This window comes from Trichomycterus rosablanca, chromosome 11 (assembly GCF_030014385.1).
Source record: "Trichomycterus rosablanca isolate fTriRos1 chromosome 11, fTriRos1.hap1, whole genome shotgun sequence".
Taxonomy (NCBI): Eukaryota; Metazoa; Chordata; class Actinopteri; order Siluriformes; family Trichomycteridae; genus Trichomycterus; species Trichomycterus rosablanca.
In genome coordinates this window covers 28,567,726-28,585,365 of record NC_085998.1, presented here as the reverse complement: position 1 = coordinate 28,585,365, position 17,640 = coordinate 28,567,726, and the positions used below count along the sequence as shown (strand labels likewise).

The 17,640-nt window shown below is 46.1% G+C and overlaps 8 non-coding genes across 8 annotated transcripts; all 8 read left to right on the top strand.

The window, feature by feature from the left end:
• Positions 1 to 6,877: 6,877 nt before the first annotated feature.
• trnal-cag (transfer RNA leucine (anticodon CAG)) lies at positions 6,878 to 6,960 on the top strand. Its single transcript has one exon. It is a non-coding gene; the product is annotated as a tRNA-Leu (tRNA).
• A 119-nt stretch (positions 6,961 to 7,079) lies between these two features.
• On the top strand, positions 7,080 to 7,162 carry trnal-aag (transfer RNA leucine (anticodon AAG)). Its single transcript has one exon. It is a non-coding gene; the product is annotated as a tRNA-Leu (tRNA).
• Positions 7,163 to 8,103: 941 nt separating this feature from the next.
• Positions 8,104 to 8,186, top strand: trnal-cag (transfer RNA leucine (anticodon CAG)). The gene has a single exon. It is a non-coding gene; the product is annotated as a tRNA-Leu (tRNA).
• A 2,694-nt stretch (positions 8,187 to 10,880) lies between these two features.
• On the top strand, positions 10,881 to 10,963 carry trnal-cag (transfer RNA leucine (anticodon CAG)). The gene has a single exon. It is a non-coding gene; the product is annotated as a tRNA-Leu (tRNA).
• A 125-nt stretch (positions 10,964 to 11,088) lies between these two features.
• Positions 11,089 to 11,171, top strand: trnal-cag (transfer RNA leucine (anticodon CAG)). The gene has a single exon. It is a non-coding gene; the product is annotated as a tRNA-Leu (tRNA).
• Positions 11,172 to 13,223: 2,052 nt separating this feature from the next.
• Positions 13,224 to 13,306, top strand: trnal-cag (transfer RNA leucine (anticodon CAG)). The gene has a single exon. It is a non-coding gene; the product is annotated as a tRNA-Leu (tRNA).
• Positions 13,307 to 13,431: 125 nt separating this feature from the next.
• Positions 13,432 to 13,514, top strand: trnal-cag (transfer RNA leucine (anticodon CAG)). The gene has a single exon. It is a non-coding gene; the product is annotated as a tRNA-Leu (tRNA).
• A 125-nt stretch (positions 13,515 to 13,639) lies between these two features.
• On the top strand, positions 13,640 to 13,722 carry trnal-cag (transfer RNA leucine (anticodon CAG)). The gene has a single exon. It is a non-coding gene; the product is annotated as a tRNA-Leu (tRNA).
• Positions 13,723 to 17,640: the final 3,918 nt, after the last annotated feature.

Here is a 17,640-nt window from a genome sequence, read left to right as displayed (position 1 = left end):
GGTTCTTACGTGGATCTTTACTCTTGACTGTTCTATCCAAGCAGCATCGAATGACACTGCTCTTAGTCTTGTAATGATCAGGACTTAAGGATTTAATAAACAGCTGGAACCAGGTGTAGCTGCTGCTTGACTAAGATGAAAACTTAGTCTCCTGGTGTTATACAGGAATTTTTATAGACTAAATAAAATAAAGGAAAACAATTCATACAGTGGAATTAATGTCAGATGTACTTGGTATTTGTATGTTTGTGTTTTCTGTGTTTATCGAGTGAATTTTGATGGCAGTATTAAATTGCTTACACCCATGCAAATACTTTTGAAACTCCTGATTTTTATTAGTGATTGTTTAATGTACACTTTGATCCACATTTGGCATTAAATGTAAACTGCTATGAATGTTGTGTTTCATTTTTATTTCTATTATTGATATAAATAATATTCTTTAGTGACAGTTCTTTATATAGCAAGAACAGAAGAAACTTCTGCCATCGGGACTTACCAACCGTCACTATATTCTAATATTAGTTAATTATTAGCAATAACAATAATGCCCTTATGATGAAGCAAATATACACCATGTCACCAAAGGTATATTAACAGCCCTTCTTATTATTGGGTTGGGTGTTTCAGCCACACCTAGGGTTGGGCGGTATGACGGTATTGCGGTATACCGCGGTATTTAATAGGGATGCACCGATCCAACTTTTTCAGTTCCGATACCGATCCGATACATATACTTTGCATATCGGTCGATACCGATCCGATACCATTGTTGAATTAATTAACCGTATACTTTATCATGTGGGAAAGACTTAAGGCATCAGGATTGACTTAAACATTACTAAGTTTGCGAAACAAAATATAATTAACACAGATATAAATGTACTAAACTGCTGTTTATTTGTCAATAAAATAATAAACAATTGTGCAGAAACTTGACAAAGCATTCAAATTCAAAATAAAAAAAGGCAAACTTCTTAAAATATTTTAAAATAAATTAAATGTATCAGCTGAAACTGAAGTAGTTACACAAACAGTAATCAATCTTATTTTTTAAATATGTAGTGTAAACAGTAATTCAAAATCTAGCAGCGGAAGAAGAACCTGAGAATAAACGAATACATGGTACAATACAATCAGTAATCAAACACTGTAAACAAGCAAACATCTAGTGCAATTCAACATAAAGGGTGTGTTCGAAAAGCTAGCTCTCTCTCTACACAGGCAGCATTTTACGTCATCCTGTGCGCGCTCCCGAGAAGGAGGCTGTTCCAAATCTTCTCTCTTTCTCTCACAGAAAAATAAACATGGCTGACGGTGCGGACAAACGAATGGAGTTATTATCAAACTTAAATGAAATATTACTGATTTTTAACCTGTATAAACTTGTACCGAGTGTTTTTATTTGCAAGTTCGGGCTTGTCAGGAAATGTAACCGTTATCGGTACATGAAGGGAGATGTTATATTGACGTTAGCGTGCTGTGCTACCTCAATTCATTGGTTTTAATGGCAAGATGCTAAACGCGAAACCCGATGGAAGCGCTGTCTAAGTAGCGCGTTCGAATAATATTGACTTATTAGAATCCTCTCTACTGAGGCAGCGTATCGGCCCATGGATCGGCCTAGTTATCCGATACCCGATCTATCTCATTTTGGCAATATCGGCACCGATATCCGATCTTAATATCGGATCGGTGCATCCCTAGTATTTAAAAATGTTGACGGTATTTTAAAAATGTGAAGCGCCAAATTTCTGCTTCAGGTCTTCCTTGAAAACGGAGAGTTTAAGACCTTCGTGCATCCACAGTAAGGGAGGGGTGGGAGTGGTAGGCGGTTGGAGCTCACTGATTGGTTGTGGGGGTGCTTACTATTTGAGGTGATAACACAAAAGCTAGGGAGCTCTCTACATAGGGTGTGTTGAAACACCTAGGGTGTGTTCGAAAAGCTAGGGAGCTCTCTACATAGACAGCATTTTACATCATCCTGTGCGCGCTCCCGAGAAGGAGGCTGTTCAAAATCCTAGATGCCTTAAAATCCTCACTACTGAGGCATCTTAATATTTTAATGTTATTTTGGCTCAAGAACGAGTGAGCATCCGACGCTGCCTTAGTGATCAAGGCAATCCCAGCATTCATTGCGGCTCGGGTGCTCTTCTCTCACAGAAAAATAAACATGGCGGTGAAACGAATGGAGTTATTTTCAAACATAAATAAAATATTACTGATTTTTAACTTGTATAAATGTGTACAGTGTTTTTATTTGCAAGTTCGGGCTTGTCAGGAAATTTAAACGTTATCGGTACATGAAGGAAGATGTTATATTGACGTTAGCGTGCTGTGCTACCTTAGTTTATTGGTTTTAATGGCAAGATGCTAAATGCTAAACGCGAAATGCAAAACCCGATGGAATCGCTGTCTAAGCAGTGTGTTCGAATAACCTGACTTATAAGTCATTGACTTATTAGAATCCTCTCTACTAAGGCAGCTGCCTATGTAGACAGTAAGGGTGTGTTCGAAAAGCTAGTGTGCTGTCTACATAGGCAGCATTTTACGTCATCCTGTGCACGCTCCCGAGAAGGAGGCTGTTCGAAATCCTAGATGCCTTACAATCCACACTTCTGAGGCATCTTCATATTTCAATGTTATTTTGGCTCAAGAACGACTGAGCATCCGACGCTGCCTTGGTGATCAAGGCAATCCCAGCATTCATGGCTGATAAGCCGGAGAAACGAATGGAGTTATTTTCAAACGTAAATAAAATATTACTGATTTTTAACTTGTATAAACTTGTACCGAGTGTTTTTATTTGCAAGTACGGGCTTGTCAGGAAATTTAACCGTTATCGGTACATGAAGGGAGATGTTATTGACGTTAGCGTGCTGTGCTACCTCAGTTTATTGGTTTTAATGGTGAGATGCTAAATGCTAAACGCGAAATGCTAAACCCGATGGAATCGCTGTCTAAGTAGTGCGTTCGAATAACCTGCCTTTTAAGTCACTGACTTATTAGAATCCTCTCTACTAAGTCAGCTGCCTATGTAGACAGTAAGACAGCAAGGCAGCTCCCTAGGTTTTCGAACACACCCTAAGACAGCAAGGCAGCTCCCTAGGTTTTCGAACACACCCCTAGTGAGCTGCCTTGCTGTCTTACTGCCTACATAGGCAGCTGCCTCAGTAGAGAGGATTCTAATGAGTCAATGCGCTACACAGACAGTAGTTCCATCGGGTTTTGCTTGCTAAGCTAACAGTTAGCATCTTGCCATTCAAAACCATGGGATAGGGTGGCACAACGCGCTAGCATATCACTATAACATCTCCGTGTACCGAATACGGTTACATTCACTGACAAGCCCGAACTTGCCAAGAAACACACTTGTGCAAGTTTATACAACACAATATTATCTCTCTGTGTGTGTGTGTGTGTGTCGCGCTCACTCTTCGCGATACTAAAAGTGTTTCGGATTTGAATTCCGACAATAAACAGCTTTTATTTTATTATGACTGGTTAATTCCCCGTACTGATGTGAAGCAGAATGGGTGTATTACCGCCGATAAGAACGCCGCAAAAATGAAAACATATAAAACATATATACAGTGTATCACAAAAGTGAGTACACCCCTCACATTTCTGCAAATATTTCATTATATCTTTTCATGGGACAACACTATAGACATGAAACTTGGATATAACTTAGAGTAGTCAGTGTACAGCTTGTATAGCAGTGTAGATTTACTGTCTTCTGAAAATAACTCAACACACAGCCATTAATGTCTAAATAGCTGGCAACGTAAGTGAGTACACCCCACAGTAAACATGTCCAAATTGTGCCCAAATGTGTCGTTGTCCCTCCCTGGTGTCATGTGTCAAGGTCCCAGGTGTAAATGGGGAGCAGGGCTGTTAAATTTGGTGTTTTGGGTACAATTCGCTCATACTGGCCACTGGATATTCAACATGGCACCTCATGGCAAAGAACTCTCTGAGGACGTGAGAAATAGAATTGTTGCTCTCCACAAAGATGGCCTGGGCTATAAGAAGATTGCTAACACCCTGAAACTGAGCTACAGCATGGTGGCCAAGGTCATACAGCGGTTTTCCAGGACAGGTTCCACTCGGAACAGGCTTTGCCAGGGTCGACCAAAGAAGTCGAGTCCACGTGTTCGGCGTCATATCCAGAGGTTGGCTTTAAAAAATAGACACATGAGTGCTGCCAGCATTGCTGCAGAGGTTGAAGACGTGGGAGGTCAGCCTGTCAGTGCTCAGACCATACACCGCACACTGCATCGACTCGGTCTGCATGGTCGTCATCCCAGAAGGAAGCTGACGCACAAGAAAGCCAGCAAACAGTTTGCTGAAGACAAGCAGTCCAAGAACATGGATTACTGGAATGCCCTGTGGTCTGACGAGACCAAGATAAACTTGTTTGGCTCAGATGGTGTCCAGCATGTGTGGCGGCGCCCTGGTGAGAAGTACCAAGACAACTGTATCTTGCCTACAGTCAAGCATGGTGGTGGTAGCATCATGGTCTTGGGCTGCATGAGTGTTGCTGGCACTGGGGAGCTGCGGTTCATTGAGGGAAACATGAATTCCAACATGTACTGTGACATTCTGAAACAGAGCATGATCCCCTCCCTTCGAAAACTGGGCCTCATGGCAGTTTTCCAACAGGATAACGACCCCAAACACAACCTCCAAGATGACAACTGCCTTGCTGAGGAAGCTGAAGGTAAAGGTGATGGACTAAACCCAATTGAGCACCTGTGGCGCATCCTCAAGTGGAAAGTGGAGGAGTTCAAGGTGTCTAACATCCACCAGCTCCGTGATGTCATCATGGAGGAGTGGAAGAGGATTCCAGTAGCAACCTGTGCAGCTCTGGTGAATTCCATGCCCAGGAGGGTTAAGGCAGTGATAATAATGGTGGTCACACAAAATATTGACACTTTAGGCACAATTTGGACATGTTCACTGTGGGGTGTACTCACTTATGTTGCCAGCCATTTAGACATTAATGGCTGTGTGTTGAGTTATTTTCAGAAGACAGTAAATCTACACTGCTATACAAGTTGTACACTGACTACTCTAAGTTATATCCAAGTTTCATGTCTATAGTGTTGTCCCATGAAAAGATATAATGAAATATTTGCAGAAATGTGAGGGGTGTACTCACTTTCGTGATACACTGTATATAATGGCTCCCAGAGATGCGTCTAGGTTCATTTGAAAGAACCGTTCAATAGAATCGGATCGCTCGCGAACAACCCATTACTAACAGAGAGACCCCCCCCCCCCCCCCCCGGGGTAATTCCGTATACCGCGGTGTTTTCTGAAGACAGTATGAAAATCGGCAATATCGCCCAACCCTAGCCACACCCATTGCTAACAGGTTTCGTCTTGCTTGTCGGGATACAAATGTACACCTTTCACCCTCTACCATACATAATATTGTAAAAAGATGTAGGAATTTGTACAGATATTAGTCTTTGTGTGGGTGTTGGGGGAAGGTGCCGTCATTAACAGGCAAGCTAGTCTGTCTGGCCGAGAGGTGCTGCGCTCAGCTCGCACACTCCCCTGGACACATGCTTTATACAAATTTACGTCTTTCACCCTCTACTATCCACAATGTTGCAAAAAAGTTCAGGACTTTGCAGAAATTTTAGTCCGTGTGGGGGTGTTGGGGGAAGTCGGCATCTCCGACAGGCGAGCTAGTCAGGATGGCCGAGTGGTCAAAGGCGCTGCGTTCAGGCCGCAGTCTCCCCTGGAGGTGTGGTTTCGCATCCCACTTCTGACAGCACATACTTTATGTCTTTCACCCTCTACCATACATAATGTTGTAAAAAGATTCAGAACGTTGTGCAGATCTTAGTCCGTGTGGGGGTGTTGGGGCAGAGCGGTCAGACTGCGTTCAGGTTGCAGTCTCCCCTGGACACATGCTTTATACAAATTTACGTTTTTTTAACCCTCTACCATACATAATGTTGTAAAAAGATGTAGGAACTAGTCAGGCTGCAAGTTAGTCAGGATGGCCGTGCGGTCTAAGGTGCTCCGTTCAAGTGGTTTATACCTTTCACCTTCTACCATACATAATAATGTAAAACAATTCAGCAGTTCTTACCAATCTTAGTCTGTGTGTGGCGAAGTTGGCATCAGTGGCATTTAAGCTAGTCAGGATGGCTGAACGGTCTAAGGCGCTGCATTCAGGTTCGAATCCCACTTCTGACAGGACATATTTTATGTCTTTCACCCTCTACCATACATAACAATGTAAAAAGGTGCAGGAATTTGTACAGATATTAGTCTTTGTGTGGGTGTTGGGAGAAAGTGCCGTCATTAACAGGTAAAGCTAGTCAGGATGGCCGAGTGGTCTAAGGTACTGCATTCTGGTTCTCTTCTGACAGCTCATGCTTTATACAAAGTTATGTCTTTGTCCCTCTACCATACATAATAATGTGAAAAGATTAAGCAGTTCATATGAATCTTAGTCTGTGTGGGGGCATGTGGGAGGTTGGCATCAATGGATTGTGTTTTAGTCAGGATAGCCGTGTGGTCTAAGATGCTATGTTCACATTGCATTCTCCCCTGCAGTGTTGGTTTCAAATCCCACTTCTGACAGCACCTACTTAATACAAATGTGTGTCTTTTCTTCTCTACCATCCATAATATTGTAAAAAGATACAAAAGATGTTGGCATCATCAGCACCTAAGGTAGTCAGGATGGCCGAGCGGTCTATAGCGCTGCGTTCAGGTTGCAGTCTCCCCTGTTGGCGTGGGTTCGAATCCCACTTTTGACAGCACTTGCTTTATACAAATTTCCCACTTTCACCCTCTTCATACAAATCCTAGTCCGTGTGGAGCGAGGTTGGCATCAATAGCACCTAAGGTAGTCAGGATGGCCGAGTAGTCTAAGGCGCTGCGTTCAGGTCGCAGTCTCCCCTGGAGGCGTGGGTTCGAATCCCACTTCTGACAGCTCAACCTTGATAGAAACTTAGACTTTTCACCCTCTACCATACATAACAATGTGAAAACATTCAGCAGGTCTTACACGTCTGTGTGGGGCGAGGTTGGCATCAAGGGCACACAAGCTAGTCAGGATGGCCGAGCGGTCTAAGGCGTTGCGTTAAGGTTGCAGTCTCCCCTGGCGGCGTGGGTTCGAATCCCACTTCTGACAGCATATACTTTTACAAATTTCCCACTTTCACCCTCTACCATACATAATAATGTGGAGCAATTCAGCAGTTCTTACAAATCTTAGTCTGTGTGGGGCGAGGTTGGCATCAAGGGTACACAAGCTAGTCAGGATGGCCGAGCGGTCTAAGGCGTTGCGTTCAGGTCGCAGTCTCCCCTGGCGGCGTCGGTTCGAATCCCACTTCTGACAGCATATACTTTTACAAATTTCCCACTTTCACCCTCTACCATACATAATAATGTGGAGCAATTCAGCAGTTCTTACAAATCTTAGTCTGTGTGGGGCGAGGTTGGCATCAAGGGTACACAAGCTAGTCAGGATGGCCGAGCGGTCTAAGGCGTTGCGTTCAGGTCGCAGTCTCCCCTGGCGGCGTCGGTTCGAATCCCACTTCTGACAGCATATACTTTTACAAATTTCCCACTTTCACCCTCTACCATACATAATAATGTGGAGCAATTCAGCAGTTCTTACAAATCTTAGTCTGTGTGGGGTGAGGTTGGCATCAATGGCATTTAAGCTTATCAGAATGGCCTAGCGGTCTAAGGCGCTGCGTTCAGGTAGCAGTCTCCCCTGGAGGGGTGGGTTCGAATCCCACTTCTGACAGCATATACTTTTACAAATGTATGCCTTTCACCCTCTACCATACATAACAATGTGAAAACATTCAGCAGGTCTTACAAGTCTGTGTGAGGCGAGGTTGGCATCAATGGCATTTAAGCTGATCAGAATGGCCTAGCGGTCTAAGGCTCTGCGTTCAGGCGTCAGTCTTCCCTGGAAATGTGGGTTCGAATCCCCCTTCTCACAGCTCATGCTTTATACAAATTTACACCTTTCACCCTCTACCATACATAACAATGTGAGAACATTCAGCAGGTCTTACAAGTCTGTGTGGGCCGAGGTTGGCATCGCTGGCAAGCAAGCTTGTCAGGATGGCCGAGCGGTCTAAGGCGCTGCGTTCAGGTCGCAGTCTCCCCTGGAGGCGTGGGTTCGAATCCCACTTCTGACAGTGCATACCTTACACAAATGTATGCCTTTCACCCTCTACCATACATAACAATGTGAAAACATTTAGCAGTTCTTAGAAATCTTAGTCTGTGTGGGGCGAGGTTGGCATCAAGGGCACACAAGTTAGTCTTAGCGGTCTAAGGCGCTGCGTTCAGGTCGCAGTCTCCCCTGGAGTCGTGGGTTCGAATCCCACTTCTGACAGCACATGCTTTATACAAATTTCCCACTTTCACTCCCTACCAAACAAAACAATGTGAAACAATTCAGCAGTTCATATGAATCCTAGTCCGTGTGAGGCGAGGTTGGCATCAATGGCACTTAAGGTAGTCAGGATGGCCGAGCGGTCAAAGGCACTGCGTTCAGGTCGCAGTGTCCACTGGAGGCCTGGGTTGGATTCCCACTTCTGACAGCTCATGCTTGAAACAAACTTGGACTTTTCACCCTCTACCATACATAATAATGTGGAGCAATTCAGCAGTTCTTACAAATCTTAGTCTGTGTGGGGCGAGGTTGGCATCAAGGGTACACAAGTTAGTCAGGATGGCCGTGTGGTCTAAGGCGCTGCGTTCAGGTAGCAGCCTCCCCTGGCGGCGTGTGTTTGAGTCCCACTTCTGACAGCACGTGATTTATACCTTTCACCTTCTACCATACATAATAATGTAAAACAATTCAGCAGTTCTTACCAATCTTAGTCTGTGTGTGGCGAAGTTAGCATCAGTGGCATTTAAGCTAGTCAGGATGGCTGAACGGTCCAAGGCGCTGCCTTTCAGGTTCGAATCCCACTTCTGACAGCTCAACCTTGATAGAAACTTAGACTTTTCACCCTCTACCATACATAACAATGTGAACACATTTAGCAGGTCTTACACGTCTGTGTGGGGTGAGGTTGGCATCAAGAGCACACAAGCTAGTCAGGATGGCCGAGCGGTCTAAGGCGTTGCTTTCACGTCGCAGTCTCCCCTGCAGGCGTGGGTTGGAATCCCACTTCTGACAGCATATACTTCATACAAATTTACACCTTTCACCCTCTACCATACATAACTAAGTGAAAACATTCAGCAGGTCTTACACGTCTGTGTGGGGCGAGGTTGGCATCAAGAGCACACAAGCTTGTCAAGATTGCCGAGCGGTCTAAGGTGCTGCGTTCAGGTCGTAGTTTCCCCTGAAGGCGTGTGTTTGAATCCCACTTCTGACAGCGCATACTTTATGCAAATGTATGCCTTTCATCCTCTACCACACATAACAATGTACAGTATAAGCATTCAGCAGTTCTTACAAATCTTAGTCCGTGTGGAGCGAAGTTGGCATTAGTAGCAAGTACGGTAGTCAGGATGGTCAAGTGGTCTAAAGTGCTGCGATCATGTCGCAGTCTCCCCTGGAGGTGTGTGTTTGAATCCCACTTCTGACAGCATATACTTTTACAAATTTCCCACTTTCACCCTCTACCATACATAACAATGTGAAACAATTCAGCAGTTCATACAAATCTTAGTCTGTGTGAAATGAGGTTGGCATCAATTGCACCTAAGATAGTCAGGATGGCCGAGTGGTCTAATGCGCTGCATTCAGGTAGCAGTCTCCCTTGGGGGCGTGTGTTCGAATCCCACTTTTGACAGCTCATGCTTGATACAAACTTAGACTTTTCACCCTCTACCATACATAACAATGTGAAAACATTCAGCAGGTCTTACAAGTCTGTGTGGGGCGAGGTTGGCATCAAGGGCACACAAGCTAGTCAGGATGGCCGAGCGGTCTAAGGTGCTGCGTTCAGGTAGCAGTGTCCCCTAGAGTCGTGGGTTCGAATCCCACTTCTGACAGCATGTACTTTTACAAATTTCCCACTTTCACCCTCTACCATACATAACAATGTGGAGCAATTCAGCAGTTCATACAAATCTTAGTCTGTGTGAGGCGAGGTTGGCATCAACAGCAAGCTTGTCAGGATGGCCGAGCGGTCTAAGGCACTGCGTTCAGGTCGCAGTCTTCCCTGGAGGCGTGAGTTCGAATCCTACTTCTGACAGCATATACTATATACAAATTTCCCACTTTCACCCTCTACCATACATAACAATGTGAAACAATTCAGCAGTTCATAGAAGTCTGTGTGGGGCAAGGTTGGCATCAAGGGCACACAAGCTAGTCAGGAAGGCCGAGCGGTCTAAGGCGCTGCGTTCAGGTCGCAGTCTTCCCTGGAGGTGTGAGTTCGAATCCCACTTCTGACAGCATATACTTTTACAAATTTCCCACTTTAACCCTCTACCATACATAACAATGTGGAGCAATTCAGCAGTTCTTACAAATCTTAGTCTGTGTGGGGCGAGGTTGGCATCAAGGGCACACAAGCTAGTCAGGATCCAACTTCTGACAGCTCATGCTTGATACAAACTTAGACTTTTCACCCTCTACCATACATAACAATGTGAAAACATTCAGCAGGTCTTACAAGTCTGTGTGGGGCGTGGTTGGCATCAAGGGCACACAATCTAGTCAGGATGGCCGAGCGATCTAAGGTGCTGCGTTCAGGTCGCAGTCTCCCCTGGAGGTGCTGGGTTCGAATCCCACTTCTGACAGTGCATACCTTATACAAATGTATGCCTTTCACCCTCTACCATACATAACAATGTGAAAGCATTTAGCAGTTCTTAGAAATCTTAGTCTGTGTGGGGCGAGGTTGGCATCAAGGGCACACAAGTTAGTCAGGATGGCCGAGCGGTCTAAGGCGCTGCGTTCAGGTCGCAGTCTCCCCTGGAGTCGTGGGTTCGAATCCCACTTCTGACAGCACATGCTTTATACAAATTTCCCACTTTCACTCCCTACCAAACAAAACAATGTGAAACAATTCAGCAGTTCATATGAATCCTAGTCCGTGTGAGGCGAGGTTGGCATCAATGGCACTTAAGGTAGTCAGGATGGCCGAGCGGTCTAAGGCGCTGCGTTCAGGTCGCAGTCTCCCCTGGAGTCGTGGGTTCGAATCCCACTTCTGACAGTATGTACTTTTACAAATTTCCCACTTTCACCCTCTACCATACATAACAATGTGGAGCAATTCAGCAGTTCATACAAATCTTAGTCTGTGTGGGGCGAGGTTGGCATCAGCAACAAGCAAGCTTGTCACGATGGCCGAGCGGTCTAAGGCGCTGCGTTCAGGTCGCAGTCTCCCCTGGAGGCGTGGGTTCAAATCCCACTTCTGACAGCTCATGCTTGAAACAAACTTGGACTTTTCACCCTCTACCATACATAATAATGTGGAGCAATTTTGCAGTTCTTACAAATCTTAGTCTGTGTGGGGCGAGGTTGGCATCGCAGGTCGCAGTCTCCCCTGGAGTCGCGGGTTCGAATACCACTTCTGACAGTACATGCTTTATACAAATTTCCCACTTTCACCCTCTAGCATACATAATAATGTGGAACAATTCAGCACTTTTTACAAATCTTAGTCTGTGTGTGGCGAGGTTGGCATCAGTGGCATTTAAGCTAGTCAGAATGGCCTAGCGGTCTAAGGCGCTGCGTTCAGATCGCAGTGTCCACTGGAGGCGTGGGTTGGAATCCCACTTCTGACAGCGTTATACTAATTTACACCTTTCACCCTCTACCATACATAACAATGGGAAACAAGTCAGCAGTTCTTACAAATCTTAGACTGTGTGGGGCGAGGTTGGCATCAGTGGCATTTAAGCTAATCAGAATGGCCTAGTGGTCTAAGGCGCTGCGTTCAGGTCGCAGTCTCCCCTGGAGTCCTGGGTTCGAATCCCACTTCTAACAGCACATGCTTTATACAAATTTCCCACTTTCACCCTCTTCCATACATAACAATGTGAAACAATTCAGCAGTTCATACCAATCTTAGTCTGTGTGAAATGAGGTTGGCATCAATTGCACCTAAGATAGTCAGGATGGCCGAGTGGTCTAATGCGCTGCATTCAGGTCGCAGTCTCCCTTGGGGGCTTGTGTTCGAATCCCACTTTTGACAGCTCATGCTTGATACAAACTTAGACTTTTCACCCTCTACCATACATAACAATGTGAAAACATTCAGCAGGTCTTACAAGTCTGTGTGGGGCGAGGTTGGCATCAAGGGCACACAAGCTAGTCAGGATGGCCGAGCGGTCTAAGGTGCTGCGTTCAGGTAGCAGTGTCCCCTAGAGTCGTGGGTTCGAATCCCACTTCTGACAGCATGTACTTTTACAAATTTCCCACTTTCACCCTCTACCATACATAACAATGTGGAGCAGTTCATACAAATCTTAGTCTGTGTGAGGCGAGGTTGGCATCAACAGCAAGCAAGCTTGTCAGGATGGCCGAGCGGTCTAAGGCGCTGCGTTCAGGTCGCAGTCTTCCCTGGAGGTGTGAGTTCGAATCCCACTTCTGACAGCATATACTTTTACAAATTTCCCACTTTCACCCTCTACCATACATAACAATGTGGAGCAATTCAGCAGTTCTTACAAATCTTAGTCTGTGTGGGGCGAGGTTGGCATCAAGGGCACACAAGCTAGTCAGGATCCAACTTCTGACAGCTCATGCTTGATACAAACTTAGACTTTTCACCCTCTACCATACATAACAATGTGAAAACATTCAGCAGGTCTTACAAGTCTGTGTGGGGCGTGGTTGGCATCAAGGGCACACAATCTAGTCAGGATGGCCGAGCGGTCTAAGGTGCTGCGTTCAGGTCGCAGTCTCCCCTGGAGGGGTGGGTTCGAATCCCACTTCTGACAGCATATACTTTTACAAATGTATGCCTTTCACCCTCTACCATACATAACAATGTGAAAACATTCAGCAGGTCTTACAAGTCTGTGTGAGGCGAGGTTGGCATCAATGGCATTTAAGCTGATCAGAATGGCCTAGCGGTCTAAGGCTCTGCGTTCAGGCGTCAGTCTTCCCTGGAAACGTGGGTTCGAGTCCCCCTTCTCACAGCTCATGCTTTATACAAATTTACACCTTTCACCCTCTACCATACATAACAATGTGAGAACATTCAGCAGGTCTTACAAGTCTGTGTGGGCCGAGGTTGGCATCGCTGGCAAGCAAGCTTGTCAGGATGGCCGAGCGGTCTAAGGCGCTGCGTTCAGGTCGCAGTCTCCCCTGGAGGCGTGGGTTCGAATCCCACTTCTGACAGTGCATACCTTATACAAATGTATGCCTTTCACCCTCTACCATACATAACAATGTGAAAGCATTTAGCAGTTCTTAGAAATCTTAGTCTGTGTCTGGCGAGGTTGGCATCAAGGGCACACAAGTTAGTCAGGATGGCCGAGCGGTCTAAGGCGCTGCGTTCAGGTCGCAGTCTCCCCTGGAGTCGTGGGTTCGAATCCCACTTCTGACAGCACATGCTTTATACAAATTTCCCACTTTCACTCCCTACCAAACAAAACAATGTGAAACAATTCAGCAGTTCATATGAATCCTAGTCCGTGTGAGGCGAGGTTGGCATCAATGGCACTTAAGGTAGTCAGGATGGCCGAGCGGTCTAAGGCGCTGCGTTCAGGTCGCAGTCTCCCCTGGAGTCGTGGGTTCGAATCCCACTTCTGACAGTATGTACTTTTACAAATTTCCCACTTTCACCCTCTACCATACATAACAATGTGGAGCAATTCAGCAGTTCATACAAATCTTAGTCTGTGTGGGGCGAGGTTGGCATCAGCAACAAGCAAGCTTGTCAGGATGGCCGAGCGGTCTAAGGCTCTGCGTTCAGGTCGCAGTCTCCCCTGGAGTCGTGGGTTCGAATCCCCCTTCTCACAGCTCATGCTTTATACAAATTTACACCTTTCACCCTCTACCATACATAACAATGTGAGAACATTCAGCAGGTCTTACAAGTCTGTGTGGGCCGAGGTTGGCATCTATGGCAAGCGAGCTTGTCAGGATGGCCGAGCGGTCTAAGGCGCTGCGTTCAGGTCGCAGTCTCCCCTGGAGTCGTGGATTCGAATCCCACTTCTGACAGCACATGCTTTATACAAATTTCCCACTTTCACCCTCTACCATACATAACAATGTGAAACAATTCAGCAGTTCATACGAATCCTAGCCCGTGTGGGGCGAGGTTGGCCTCAAGGGCCAGCAAGCTTGTCAGGATGGCCGAGCGGTCTAAGGCGCTGCGTTCAGGTCGCAGTCTCCTCTGAAGTTGTGGGTTTGAATCCCACTTCTGACAGCTCATGCTTGAAACAAACTTGGACTTTTCACCCTCTACCATACATAATAATGTGGAGCCATTTTGCAGTTCTTACAAATCTTAGTCTGTGTGGGGCGAGGTTGGCATCAAGGGCACACAAGTTGGTCAGGATGGCCGAGCTTTCTAAGGCGCTGCGTTCAGGTCGCAGTCTCCCCTGGAGTCTCGGGTCCGAATCCCACTTCTGACAGTACATGCTTTATACAAATTTCTTACTTTCACCCTCTAGCATACATAATAATGTGGAACAATTCAGCACTTTTTACAAATCTTAGTCTGTGTGTGGCGAGGTTGGCATCAGTGGCATTTAAGCTAGTCAGAATGGCCTAGCGGTCTAAGGCGCTGCGTTCAGATCGCAGTGTCCACTGGAGGCGTGGGTTGGAATCCCACTTCTGACAGCGTTATACTAATTTACACCTTTCACCCTCTACCATACATAACAATGGGAAACAAGTCAGCAGTTCTTACAAATCTTAGACTGTGTGGGGCGAGGTTGGCATCAGTAGCATTTAAGCTAATCAGAATGGCCTAGCGGTCTAAGGCTCTGCGTTCAGGTAGCAATCTCCCTTGGCAACGTGGGTTAGAATCCCTCTTCTGACAGCTCATGCTTTATACAAATTTACACCTTTCACCCTCTACCATACATAACAATGTGAAAACATTCAGCAGGTCTTACAAGTCTGTGTGAGGCGAGGTTGGCATCAATGGCATTTAAGCTAATCAGAATGGCCTAGTGGTCTAAGGCGCTGCGTTCAGGTCGCAGTCTCCCCTGGAGTCCTGGGTTCGAATCCCACTTCTAACAGCACATGCTTTATACAAATTTCCCACTTTCACCCTCTTCCATACATAACAATGTGAAACAATTCAGCAGTTCATACGAATCCTAGTCCGTGTGAGGCGAGGTTGGCATCAATGGTACTTAAGGTAGTCAGGGTGGCCGAGAGTTCTAAGGCGCTGCGTTCAGGTCGCAGTCCCCTTTGGAGGTGTGGGTTCGAATCCCACTTCTGACAGCTCATGCTTGAAACAAACTTGGACTTTTCACCCTCTACCATACATAATAATGTGGAGCAATTTAGCAGTTCATACAAATCCTAGTCCGTGTGGGGCGAGGTTGGCCTCAAGGGCCAGCAAGCTTGTCACGATGGCCGAGCGGTCTAAGGCGCTGCGTTCAGGTCGCAGTCTCCTCTGAAGGTGTGGGTTTGAATCCCACTTCTGACAGCTCATGCTTGAAACAAACTTGGACTTTTCACCCTCTACCATACATAATAATGTGGAGCAATTTTGCAGTTCTTACAAATCTTAGTCTGTGTGGGGCGAGGTTGGCATCAAGGGCACACAAGTTAGTCAGGATGGCCGAGCTTTCTAAGGCGCTGCGTTCAGGTCGCAGTCTCCCCTGCAGTCGCGGGTTCGAATACCACTTCTGACAGTACATGCTTTATACAAATTTCCCACTTTCACCCTCTAGCATACATAATAATGTGGAACAATTCAGCAGTTCATACGAATCCTAGTCCGTGTGGGGCGAGGTGGGCATCAATGGCACTTAAGGTAGTCAGGATGGCCGAGAGTTCTAAGGCGCTGCGTTCAGGTCGCAGTCTCCCCTGGAGGCGTGGGTTCGAATCCCACTTCTGACAGCTCATGCTTTATACAAATTTACCACTTTCACCCTCTACCATACATAACAATGTGAAACAATTCAGCAGTTCATACGAATACTAGCCCGTGTGGGGCGAGGTTGGCCTCAAGAGCCAGCAAGCTTGTCACGATGGCCGAGCGGTCTAAGGCGCTGCGTTCAGGTCGCAGTCTCCCCTGGAGGTGTGGGTTCGAATCCCACTTCTGACAGCTCATGCTTGAAACAAACTTGGACTTTTCACCCTCTACCATACATAATAATGTGCAGCAATTTAGCAGTTCTTAGAAATCTTAGTCTGTGTGTGGCGAAGTTTGCATGTTATACTAATTTACACCTTTCACCCTCTACCATACATAACAATGTGAAAACATTCAGCAGGTCTTACAAGTCTGTGTGAGGCGAGGTTGGCATCAATGGCATTTAAGCTAATCAGAATGGCCTAGGCGAGGTTGGCATCAATGGAATTTAAGCTAATCAGAATGGCTTGGCGGTCTAAGGCAGCAGGTCTTACAAGTCTGTGTGGGCCGAGGTTGGCATCTATGGCAAGCAAGCTTGTCAGGATGGCCGAGCGGTCTAAGGAGCTGCGTTCAGGTCGCAGTCTCCCCTGGAGGCGTGTGTTCGAATCCCACTTCTGACAGCGCATACCTTATACAAATGTATGCCTTTCACCCTCTACCACACATAACAATGTGAAAACATTTAGCAGTTCTTAGAAATCTTAGCCTGTGTGGGGCGAGGTTGGCATCAAGTTAGTCAGGATGGCCGAGCGGTCTAAGGCGCTGCGTTCAGGTCGCAGTCTCCCCTGCAGTCGTGGGTTCGAATCCCACTTCTGACAGCACATGCTTTATACAAATTTCCCACTTTCACCCTCTACCATACATAACAATGTGAAACAATTCAGCAGTTCATACGAATACTAGCCCGTGTGGGGCGAGGTTGGCCTCAAGGGCCAGCAAGCTTGTCACGATGGCCGAGCGGTCTAAGGCGCTGCGTTCAGGTCGCAGTCTCCCCTGGAGGTGTGGGTTCGAATCCCACTTCTGATAGCTCATGCTTGAAACAAACTTGGACTTTTCACCCTCTACCATACATAATAATGTGGGGCAATTTTGCAGTTCTTAGAAATCTTAGTCTGTGTGTGGCGAAGTTTGCATGTTATACTAATTTACACCTTTCACCCTCTACCATACATAACAATGGGAAACAAGTCAGCAGTTCTTACAAATCTTAGTCTGTGTGGGGCGAGGTTGGCATCAGTGGCATTTAAGCTAATCAGAATGGCCTAGCGGTCTAAGGCTCTGCGTTCAGGTCGCAGTCTCCCTTAGCAACGTGGGTTAGAATCCCTCTTCTGACAGCTCATGCTTTATACAAATTTACACCTTTCACCCTCTACCATACATAACAATGTGAAAACATTCAGCAGGTCTTACAAGTCTGTGTGGGGTGAGGTTGGCATCAATGGCACTTAAGCTAATCAGAATGGCCTAGCGGTCTAAGGCTCTGCTTTCAGGTTGCAGTCTTCCCTGGAAACGTGGGTTCGAATCCCCCTTTTCACAGCTCATGCTTTATACAAATTTACACCTTTCACCCTCTACCATACATAACAATGTGAGAACATTCAGCAGGTCTTACAAGTCTGTGTGTGGCGAGGTT